Here is an 11,214-nt window from a genome sequence, read left to right as displayed (position 1 = left end):
GGTGGCTGCAATGCTTTATAAGAAATGTACTCATTATCTTGCCCATGTAATTGTAACCCCTCTGTAAAGTATTTTCACAATAAAAAAAAGTGAAGTATCAAGATGAAGAACAATAGGTTCTTAACAAGGCCCCTGTGTGGATCAAACTTAAGTCAGAAGGAAATTAAATTATATTGAGTAGCTCGTAGGCAGTCCAGGAATTTATCGATGTTGTTTTGTTCATTTCTTATACTAATTCTAAAATTCTGCCATCATAGATACAGGAATGAGTTGAGAAATAAATAGCTTTTTGCCCAGCATCCCATAGCTAATAACGAACATAGCAAGAAGAAGTAGTGGCCATTTCTCACGCCATCCCTGAGGGTGTTTCTCCGTGTTTCTTGGATGGCTTGGGATGTCATTACAACATCCAGTCACAAGATAACTAAATGTCCAGTATGCACAGGAGAAGTAAGATGAAGAAAGCCTACCTTTCACACTTGCTTGGTGGTCTGTTTTAAGGTATTCTGGGGAGTTGCCAAGGATAAGTAAGGGTAAGGACCTTGTGTGACATTAAGAACCCCCTTTGGGTTGAAGACAAAGTCTCCAACACCTTACTTTAGCCACACTACATCTCAAGAAGAGGAAGTTCAGCCTGCCACAGCCGTTCCTCCCCAGGTCTGTGGCCACAGCTCACAGGAAACCAGAACTAAAAGGCCATCTGCGCCGGCCTCTGCAGAAGGACATGCTAGACTCTGGACCAGTTCAGTCCCCCTCCTCTTGCCTTCCAGGCCACCGGCATCTTGACTTCTCCCTGATGTCGCCCCAGGCCCTCTCCCAGGACTTCTCCTGACACGTCTCCAGCTGGCCAGGTAAACTAACTGTGCAGCATCTCGTGGTTATAAGTGATCATTAGGAAAGAGCTCCACATCAAGTGAAAACAGCCTTCCTATAAAGAAATGAGGGGCCTTGTAGCTCATCAACTGAAGAAAAAAAAAAAAGCTGGTTGCCTTAGCCCCGTTTTTTAAGGATTCCTTCATTCCTTTCCTACTGGGAAAAGGAATCAAGGTGGCTAGCCAGAAAGAATGAGCAGGTTAAATGTGTTCAACCTAATCTTGGACCCCCTACTAAAGTCAAGAGACCGACTCTGAGCACTAGGACAGGCTCCTCGCAAGGCAGCCTCAATTCAAAATGGGTCATTCAAAGAAGTTAACTTCTAGAGCCTCCGTGGAAGTTTAGCTTTGCTAGTTTCCAAATCAGTACGATTTTCTCTCGAGTTTAACAAAGAAGATGTAGGCTTTGGAGCCATGCAGGCATTGTGCCCCAGCTCCTGTGGTTGAGGAGCTCAAGAGCGAGATGAAAGCCAGGATCAAACACTTACCCTTGAACTGTGCCAGGAGCTCTCTCTTCCAGGTTTTTCCTCTCAGTTAGAACAAACAAATAATAAGCTGCAGTGAGAGAGAAAAGAGAAAAGTGCCATCAAAGCCCAGACCATTTAATTTCGAACAATGCTGATGGGATTGCACATTGCTGATGTCCACTTGATTTCATTTTATTTTTTACAAATGCCCTTTGATTTTTCAATCTTTGTCTGCACGGTGGCCCAGTGCTTCCAAGGGTAGTGACTCTTCAGATTCTCAGGAGACAAACCATAGGATAAAGAATGCCAAGGCCTGCCAGAGAAATGGCAAAGTTTCAGAAATCCTCTGATGAGCCTCAGATAAAATATGCCCTAGAGAAGCAGGAAGGGCAAGTTGCACTGATTTAATGTTGGCTCTTGCCAGCCAGCCTGGTACATTAACTCAATCCTTCCACCCACCCTTGAGGGCAGGGTGTCCCTTGCCATGGTTCACCCATGCAGAGGTTGACTGGCTGAAGAAGCACCATCCAGGTTTTTCCAACCCTAGGGGATTCACTAACAAAATTCAAAACGAAATTGCCTTTTGCCTGGGACTGACTGGTATGAATGGTGAACCCTGTTGGCAGTTCCACAGAATTCACCCTTGAATCCACTCTCGGGGTGATCTAATGGCCCCAGACATCTGCATGAATGGCAGTGCTTCTGATTCTTCCCCCCAGGGAGTCCTCTCAGATGACTCCAGGAACAAGGCCACTCTGCAAACAAAGGCTAAAGCTTTCTGTGCCATCTGGACAGCTCTGGCCTCAACATCAGGGGACTCTAATGTCTAGCGCACTTGGTCCTAAGTCAGGTGCACTCTTGGAAAGACTATGGGAGTTGATCCTTGCCTAAGAGGGTCAGGATCCCAATTCTGCCACTTGGACAGAACTGCCTCTTCTCTCCTATCCTTAATTCCTGCCGCCATAGAATAGGACAATAGTGTCACCTAAGGCCTATACAAATAATTAGACTTAATACTGTATTTGCATTAAATGTGCTATAGTATGTACTTGATGTATACATCGAGTAAATATTACTTTCATTCTCTATTATTTCCATTTCCTCACCCAAATCAGTTCTGACTTTATTCATAAAACAGGCCCACAGTCAGCATGGCTTTCGCTAATCTACATCAAGGTACTCATATTTTATTTGAATAATCCCACTAGAGAATAAAAGCATACTACCTTTGCCTAGGCTTGTTCATACTACAAAGCATTTGACTATATGTTTTCTTCCTTAATGACTTTAGCACCTTAAGGAAGTAGGTAGGCTGCATGTTACATCTGCCAAAAGAGAGAAACTGAGGCCCAGAGACATTGACCAGGTGGAGAGATGGTGAAATGGAAAGAGAAAATGCTCTGAGCTCAGCTAAAAAGTGGTGCAGGAATCCAGTGTGTGTCGGGCGAGGCTTTGTATAATGGCTTGACCTCTCTGATCTCCAGTTAGCTGTTTTTGGTGTTGCAAAATTTGAAACTGTGAAAATTAACATACTTTGTGAGTATCTATCTCATTGTCAGCAAATGCACATAGTGTTTCTGACACTATGATTGGCTGTAGTGCCATACAGAGTGATACCCAAGGTCAGAGGGTACCAGAGACCTGGAGTATCCTACTCAGAATCCAACTCCATTCATAGAGCATTCACATCCCCCACCCGTCCCAGCCCCACAAACAACCATCAAGGTCCACGAAGGTCAAAGCCTACAGAGTTCCTCCAGACCCACTACCCCTCCTAGCAGGAGACAGACTAGACGTTGGAAAGAATTAAATTATTAAGAACAGAGATAAGCACTTGAATCTAATTGTATTTAAGATGTTTAATAGATTGAACCCAAATGGCTAGAGATTTTGCAAAGTAAGTGATGGGGGGAGGGGAGGAGGGGAGAGACGAGAAGCTTCAGATGAGTATCTCAAAAGAAAAACGATGAAAAATGGAAATGGGGTGGGGGACCTATTGCAGGGCAACTCTTGTGCTTTTTATCTATTTTTTGTTACTTTCCTGACAGAACACTTTGAGAATAATTATTCAGATTATTTTAACCATGTCCTCCACTAATGATTTGTACAGCTGTGCGTGGGCTGCTGTGTATCAGACAGACAATGAATACTCAGTTTTCTGTGTTTGCTACATGTACTTATTCTTACTTTACAGAAGAGGACACTAGGATCCTGAGAGACTCCAGTCTGTCTCTGAAACTCAGTCAGGGGGTGAAAGGATATGACAGGAATGACCTTGAATTCTAACTTCTTGTTTGGCACTGGGTGTGTCTAACATCACAGCCAAACCACACTTCCTCTTTCTATTTTTATTTTATACCTCTAAATTAACAAAATTTATGTGTATATGTTTGGGGGTGTGTGAAAAGCCATGTTGTAACTTGGGAATTCAATGTGGAATAATTAAAGCAAGCCAATTAACATGCATCCTCTCAAATACTTAATTTTGTAGTGAGAACATTTGAAATACATTCTATTAGTGCTTTGTTTTAGTTTAATATGTTTAAGTAGTTGTCCAAAGGGGCTTCAATTCAACACAATGCTTCCTTCAGGATGTTCAGATGCGAGGGAGCACAAGCAGCTGTCCCATTCTATCATTTTGGCCTTTACATATATCTGTACAGACTTTGTTCAAGTATGCTCAGGTCATAAGTTCCAGGGATCAGCATGCTTACTCAGTGGACACACATTTACATGGGATACCAAACTGCTATATTTTGTTTGGAGAACACAGTGTCAGAAGTCACACCACCATTGCAAGAGGTGGATTGCTGAACTGATAATTGGCTTATTTCTTGGCTGAGGGGGTGATTGGCTGATGTCTGGGCTGAGGTAGTGATTGGCTGATGTCTGGGATAAGGTGGTGGGTGATTGGCTGCTGTCTGGGCTGAGGTGGTGATTGGCTGCTGTCTGGGCTGAGGTGGTGATTGGCTGATGTCTTGGCTGAGGGGTGATTGACTGAGGTCTAGGCAGGCCCTAGGAGTTGTTCTGCTCCGTGACAACTGATAGATGCCTATAGATGCTCTAGGTCCACCAAAGCCACATCCAGGCTTAAGGTTCCCCTGGTCAATCTCATCTCTCCAGGCAGTCTTTTGTAGGACACCTCTACACTCTCCCTATCCCACACTCTTACATCTATTCCTGAGTTCTTCTTCCTCTCTAGCCCATCCATCTTTGAGAAATGAATTGTCTGGGTTTGAAGTCACAATTGTTATTAGGAGCAGGATTTTAGGCAAAACCTCACTTTATCCTTGTTCCAATGTGACTGTGGTAACCACTAGTATTTGTGGTGAGGAAAGAAATACGATATAGAAAAACTGTACATATAATGTCTAACAATGATTAAGCTCAAAGTAAACGATGTCTACCATTACTTCTGTTAGTATTACTACCATGACTTTATTGCAGACAATTGTTCCTTAGATCATTGACCTTTAATCCTATTGAAAAATATTAACCTGTCAAGCACCAATGGCTCATGCCCATGATCCTAGCTACTCAGAATGTTGAAATCAAAGGACTGCAGTTCAAAACCAGCCCAAGTAGGAAAGGCCAGGAGACTATCATCTCCAATTAACTACCAAAAGATAAAAACAGAAATGGAGCTGTGACTCAAGTGGTAGAGTACTAGCCTTGAGCAAAAATGCTTAGGGACAGAACCTAGGCCCTGAGTTTAAGCCCCATGAATGGCACCAAAAGAAAATTAACCTAAATATATTCTATTTTAAGATGATTTCTACACAAAGTTAATCTCATCATAATTGTATTAAACTTTATTATTTATCAGTAGTGTCTTGCAGTTCCTCACATACACTGACCCTCTGAAATGTTTAAGATTGAATGGAAAAGGCACAGAGAAATTTCTTTGGAATACTCCCCTTATAAATTTCAAATTCACAGGATCCTTCATGATAAAAATACACACAAATGACTCGATAACTATCTCAGCTATGTTTTCATAACAGTTGAATATTTACAAGATCCTTTCATTTCCATCAGATTCTTTGGTCTACAAAATAATCCCATGAACAAATAATGGTAACCACCAGTGCCCTAATGTTTCAGGTCAGATCATGGAGTTTGGGGCATCAAGACTTGTCTCATGTCTTACCAGAGGAGCCTAAATAAAAGTGGTAGTAAAGAATAGCTAGTTATAGAGGAAGAAGCTTAATTCTAATGTAGGGTTCTGAAGGTACTTTCAGTCACACACAAAGAGACAGTCTCATCTGTTTGCTGGACAGATTTGCCTCTCACTGAACAAAATGACAGAATTGTCCCATATAGAAAGATCTGGGTCATTTGGATTGCTGCCCTACAATGAAATCTAAATGAAGCAAAATGTCTTTACATAGGGTTCTGATACATGGTGAAAGCCATTATTGTTATTATTATTATGACTGTTATAAATTGCATTACTCTCAGTTCAGTATTAATTAGATTACCTGAGCCATTATGCCTCCACTTGGGGTATTCAGTCTCATGCAAACCTCTTTCAGGCTGTTGTTATTACCCAAAAAATAACCAGCTATCACCAGCATACAGCAGGGGTTCAATAAATAACCTTGGAAGGACATTCATCTTCTCTGCTGGCCTTTAGCAATCTGAGGAAAAAGTAGGATTGGCTAGGGCTGTCTTCACCCAAACCCAGCCTGCATGTGATGGTATCCTGACTCCTGAATCTTATTATCTTCTAACTGTCCTTTTCCCAAACTCCTTTCAGTACTACCTGAGTCATTCATCAGTTAATGGAGAATCAGTCACAGTTGGGATATTCTGATGAGCCTTAGACTACCAGACATACCCTTGATCTGTGGGCTCTCACCACCTGTAAGAGCCTCATGGAAATAAGGGTTTGACAAGGGTGATGCTTAAAATAAAAATAAGGATCAGCTCATTAAGATCAGTGCCAACCATACCAAATATAATACATCACAATTTACTCAGTAGACAATGGATGGATGCATGCATGCATGCATGATAGATAAATAGATAGGTAGATAGACAGACAGATGGGATAGACAAAAGTTTGTCCATTTTTGCTATAGTTTCATTTGAGCTGAAAAGCACAAATAGTGTTAATAACAGAATAAAGGAGGAGGAGGTGAGGCAGACAGAAGCAGAGGAGAAAGAAGGACAAAGGGCTTACAGTAGAAAGAAAAGCATATGAGACCAGATAGGTAAATAAGAAAAGAGAAGGCCAATGGTATCCATTTACTGCAGAATAAAGGGAAAAGCTGAACACTATAGGATTGAGCCCTTTCTGCAGAATTAGACATCAGAAGAAAAAAAAGAAATGGCTTTTATAAACAAATGCCCTAAGAGCAATAAATTCAAAAGCTATAGATTGGATCAGCACATTAGGGATGTTTTCAGAATTGCTTGAAATAAACAATGGATACACACATGGTCCCTTGAGACACTTAAGGGAAGGTTGCTTTTGCCCAGACAATTGCAAACTCTTTAAAAAAAAATGTTCATACTTAATAGCAGAAAAATTTAAAAACTAGCCAACTCTATTATTCAAAAAAATCTATAATAACAATCCATTTGACTTCAAATGCTTCCACTCACTGGAAATCCAATAAAATTAAATGTTATATTTAATTAAATTGAGCCGGTTGTCCTGACCAGAATTAGAATCAGAAATTCAATCAGCATCTATTTTCCTCTAAAAAGGAGCATCTCTAAAATGTGACTTTCTAATTTTTGATATGAAAAGAGAAGAAAATTATACATAATTTTGAATTATGGCAGATATTAATAAATCTCTAGGTCTGAGGAATCTTCATTTCAGCATGTTTACCCCAAGCTCTCACATTTATGTGCCCAAATTCACAGACACATATACATATTCACACACACACACACACACACACACACACACACAGAACCCTTCCCCAGGTATATGCATTACTCTTCACCCAACCTCTGTCATTTTGAATATATTGAGCGATTGCTTGTTAGACAATGAGATGTGTGTGGTTGTATATACTGAATTTTTGTTTTCCTATTTTAATGAGAAAAAAGCATCAAGCTTTCATTTAGACCTTATCCTTCAGCCTTGACCCAATTGAGGCTGACTAGCCACAACCTGTCTTCCCAACCACACAAAGTCAGCAAGCTGTTCTTTGCTCTTGACCATTTCCTGTATCTAGTTAGAGACATGGTCATTAAAATGATGCTGTTTAAGCTTTCAGAGAAGCTAAAGCTAGAATTTTTATCAGCTTTCTCATCCAGGAATAAATGAAAATATTTGAAAGCAAAAATAATTCCTTACTGTAAAGCATTGTTTTTTATTCACGAACTATTAATTTTGTATCAAGGAAAAGGCAGGAGAAATATTTATGATAAAAATGCCTCTTTTGCAAGCTCAGCTTGGTAATGTTGGTGAATTCCCCATGGCTAGCAGGAGCTTTCAAGGATGACAAGGAAATACGATTTGCTGCATTACATATTTTCAATTGTTTAAACTGCTTATGATACCATAAGGGTATTAATTATTTTTGGATTAAGATCCACACCAAAATTCCAATCCATTTATACAAGCCTTTGCTTTCTAACACATTCACCGACTCCAGGAGAGTTTCAATATAGAAATTTATTTCCATTACTCTAGTTTCCAGGTTAAAAAATAAAAGATTTTTTTTAAAAATTAGGTTTTATTCATCAATACATTATTCTCTGCAAAACGTTTCTCACACCTATAAAGTAAGTACTTGAGTGAGCTAATCAAATACAATGATAGCAGCCAAGACTGTGTGATTGTTTGGGCCAAATGGATGGGAGAGGCAGGTTTGTTTGCTCCTAGGCCATGATCCACACTGTGCTAGTTGACATGACCTTTGACCTACCTTGAAGGGTACAAAGTGAGCCCTAGAGAAAGGCAACATTAGGTAAACAGTTTCAAACAGAAGTTCGATTCCCAAAGAAGTCCAGATCACAATGTGCTGATTCCATGGAAATGACAATTAGAAACAAAGATGCCTAACACAAAATAAGCAAATAATGAGCCAGTTCTGTTGATATTGGAGCCTGGTTGACAGTCAGGCAATTCTAGCGCCCAGTCAGCTTGTACTGGCACCTAACACTGAGCAGGGTGGCATTTTCCTGTTGGATAAATAAATTGACATCGTGATAAGAGGCAGCTTCTCTTGGTGGCATGCCCAGGCACACCTAAGTCCGTGGACATCACCTCTTCCTGTTCAATTCCTTCCTGACCAACTGTGTGTCCCTTCAGTGTGAAAAATTAGCATCCCCTGTGCCTGGGTGTCTGGCTGGGATTCAAGTTTCCACAAGAAGGACAGACAGATGGCGCCCGGGAGCCACTTGTGTTTGTCAAGGAGAGCCACCATGTACTTCAGTGCTGAGGATTCGGAGGAAGAGAGGGAATGTCCTGCTCTCTGCAGGTGCATGCATGCACAGAACACAGCCAGATTTTACTCACTGCTGGCTTCTCAGCTTTTCAAGATCTCCAGTCAGTGTGACACCATGTTGTGTGCTCTCCTATCTTAAACAGATCCTGAAGACTCTAGAGAAAACTTGAGGTAAGGAAGGTCCCTCGGCAGGAAATCCTGCCTGCCAGCAGATTACCATGCATGCCGCAGCCATGGGGCTACTCCTCAGACTCAAGAATCCTAGAGTTGCTTGCCAGGAAACTTTAACCAACTCCACAGGAAACCATACAAACCAGCTTGAGACCAATCTTCCCTTGTGTCCCAGTGATACCTTGTGCTCCTCTATTATTGACACGCAAATATTTATCCTTCCATTGTGATCGTGTGTAGAGCTGTGGAGAACACAGCCAAGCGCTGTGAGGAGTCAGGTCTTCCTAGAACACAGCTGCTGATTCCTGCTGCCCTGTCTGCACCCAGCTCACAGTAGAGCCTCCATGAGCAACTGCAGGATGAATGAAGGAACTGTACCTTCAAAGTGTCGTGAGCCTGGATTTTACTAGATTTTAGTCCTCCTTGCCTATAGATAAAAATCCTAGAAATCACTGCTTTGGCCTGATTAGAAACCTTTCCCAACAAAACCGTATGATTTCCCAAATCAGAAATGATCAATGATTGAGGAGACCGAGGCACATAGCACCCTGATCTAATTATTACACTATATGTGTGTGTGGATGTATGGATAAGATTATAATACTACACTCCACAAAGACTTACAAATATTATGTCACAATTTATAAAAAAAAAAAAAAAAAGAGGGAAGCAGAGACAGGAGGATGGTGATGGGCTAGCCCGGATGAAAGTTCTCTCAAGAAACAAACCACATGGTGATGCATACCCATCATCCACACTGTGTGGCTATGTGGGAGTCCTGGCATAAGGATTTGGATTTTTAAGAGGATTCCATTCAAAATTAACTCAGAAATAATTCTGAAAGTAAAATATTTTTTCATGAAAAAATATAGCGTTTCTTTAGTTTCTGTTTCAGAATGAAACAGAATGAAGATAAATGAAGCATGGGGATTCGATTCTTTCCCTAGAGATAAGAGAGCATTTGTGAGTTGTGGGAGACGCTATCCGTGAGCGGCGTTGGGCAGTGGAGGTGGGAAGCAGCTGTCACTGGGCCATTCTCACTGCTGTCTCCCGCCCCATTCTAATATCTGCGGAATTTAAACAAGAGTCACACCTGGCTCCTCCCCAGAACTGCTACACTGATGTGACATAGCACCAAACTTTTTCAAACTCCCAGATAATTCTGAAAGGCACACAGGGTAGCTGTGTGGCTATGAACACAGGGCCTCTCATTTTGGGAGACTCAAACCCTAAAAGTGACGTAAAGCATTTGAATTCAAGTTCAATTTCAAAACCATCATCATTTCATTTCTTCCTGCCTTAAGACATCTTATTTCCTCATGTAAACCTCACAAGATCACAAAAAGACGACCATTCTGTTACCCCACACCTCAGATAAGTACACACAGGTTTAGAAGAAGCAAATGATTGTCTCAAAGGATGGCTGAAGTGCTAAGGCCTGTGAAGTTAATATACCAAGTAATTACATGTGCCATGCAGGGCAGTTACTTAACCTGTGTGAAGGCCAAGTTGATTATGTAGAATTTAGATGCCAACACAGGCGGGGGGGGGGGGGGGGGGGGGGAGGGAGGAGGGGCATGGCAGTGAACAGCCCTGGTCTCCAAAGAAAGGGCCTTGTCTTTGCTATCAGATCTTCATAAATCCTGTGGACATAAAACTCCTTCTGACTTGCCTTCTCACCACATCGTTTACAAGAGGACTAAAATCAGATGAGCATACTGTGTTCTAGAAAGGTGTAGAATGGTCTGATGGAAGGGAGATCTGTGTGCATCCTTCGTTCTGTCCTGCTGATAATCCTGCTTGGGTTTATACTCTGGAGTGGGTCATTAAGAGCCCAGACTGCACATTTTACAATGTCAGAACAATTTGGTGCTCCCTTTAAAATATGCTTTAAACCTTTACACAAGGCCAGGCACTAGTGGCTCAGTCCAGTCATCCTAGTTACGCAAGATGCTGAGATCATAGGATCATGGTTCAAAGCCAGCCCAGGTAAGAAAGTCTGTAAGACTCTTACCTCCAATGAACCACCTGAAAACCAGAAGTGGTGCTGTGGCTCCAAGTGGTAGAGCACTCTGTCCTCAGGGACAGAGCCCAAGCCCTGAATTCAAGCCCCACGACCACTAAAACAAAGCAAAACATAAACCTTAACACAACATATTGCTCCTCTCTCTCAAAACCTGGCAACCGGTTATCTTTGAAAACTTTTATCCATTTTTTTTAATATAGAGATGTGACCCATCCAATAACACGGTGAGGCTTCTGGGTAAGCCGTAGTCCCAGATGCCTCTCCAG

The 11,214-nt window shown here is 41.5% G+C and overlaps 1 protein-coding gene across 1 annotated transcript in view; it reads left to right on the top strand.

Annotated features, from left to right (window-relative positions):
* The first annotated feature begins 804 nt into the window (after positions 1-804).
* Positions 805-11,214, top strand: part of Clnk (cytokine dependent hematopoietic cell linker) — a 127,210-nt gene continuing 116,800 nt past the window's right edge. The window contains exon 1 of the mRNA XM_042670301.1: positions 805-851. The gene's annotated coding sequence lies outside the window, so the exon portion shown is untranslated. The remainder of the gene's footprint in view (positions 852-11,214) is intronic.

The sequence above is a fragment of the Dipodomys spectabilis genome, unplaced genomic scaffold, assembly GCF_019054845.1.
Source record: "Dipodomys spectabilis isolate Male_0828 unplaced genomic scaffold, ASM1905484v1 ptg000532l, whole genome shotgun sequence".
Taxonomy (NCBI): domain Eukaryota; kingdom Metazoa; phylum Chordata; class Mammalia; order Rodentia; family Heteromyidae; genus Dipodomys; species Dipodomys spectabilis.
The sequence above is the reverse complement of the archived record's forward strand: the minus strand, read 5'-3'. Positions and strand labels throughout refer to the sequence as shown.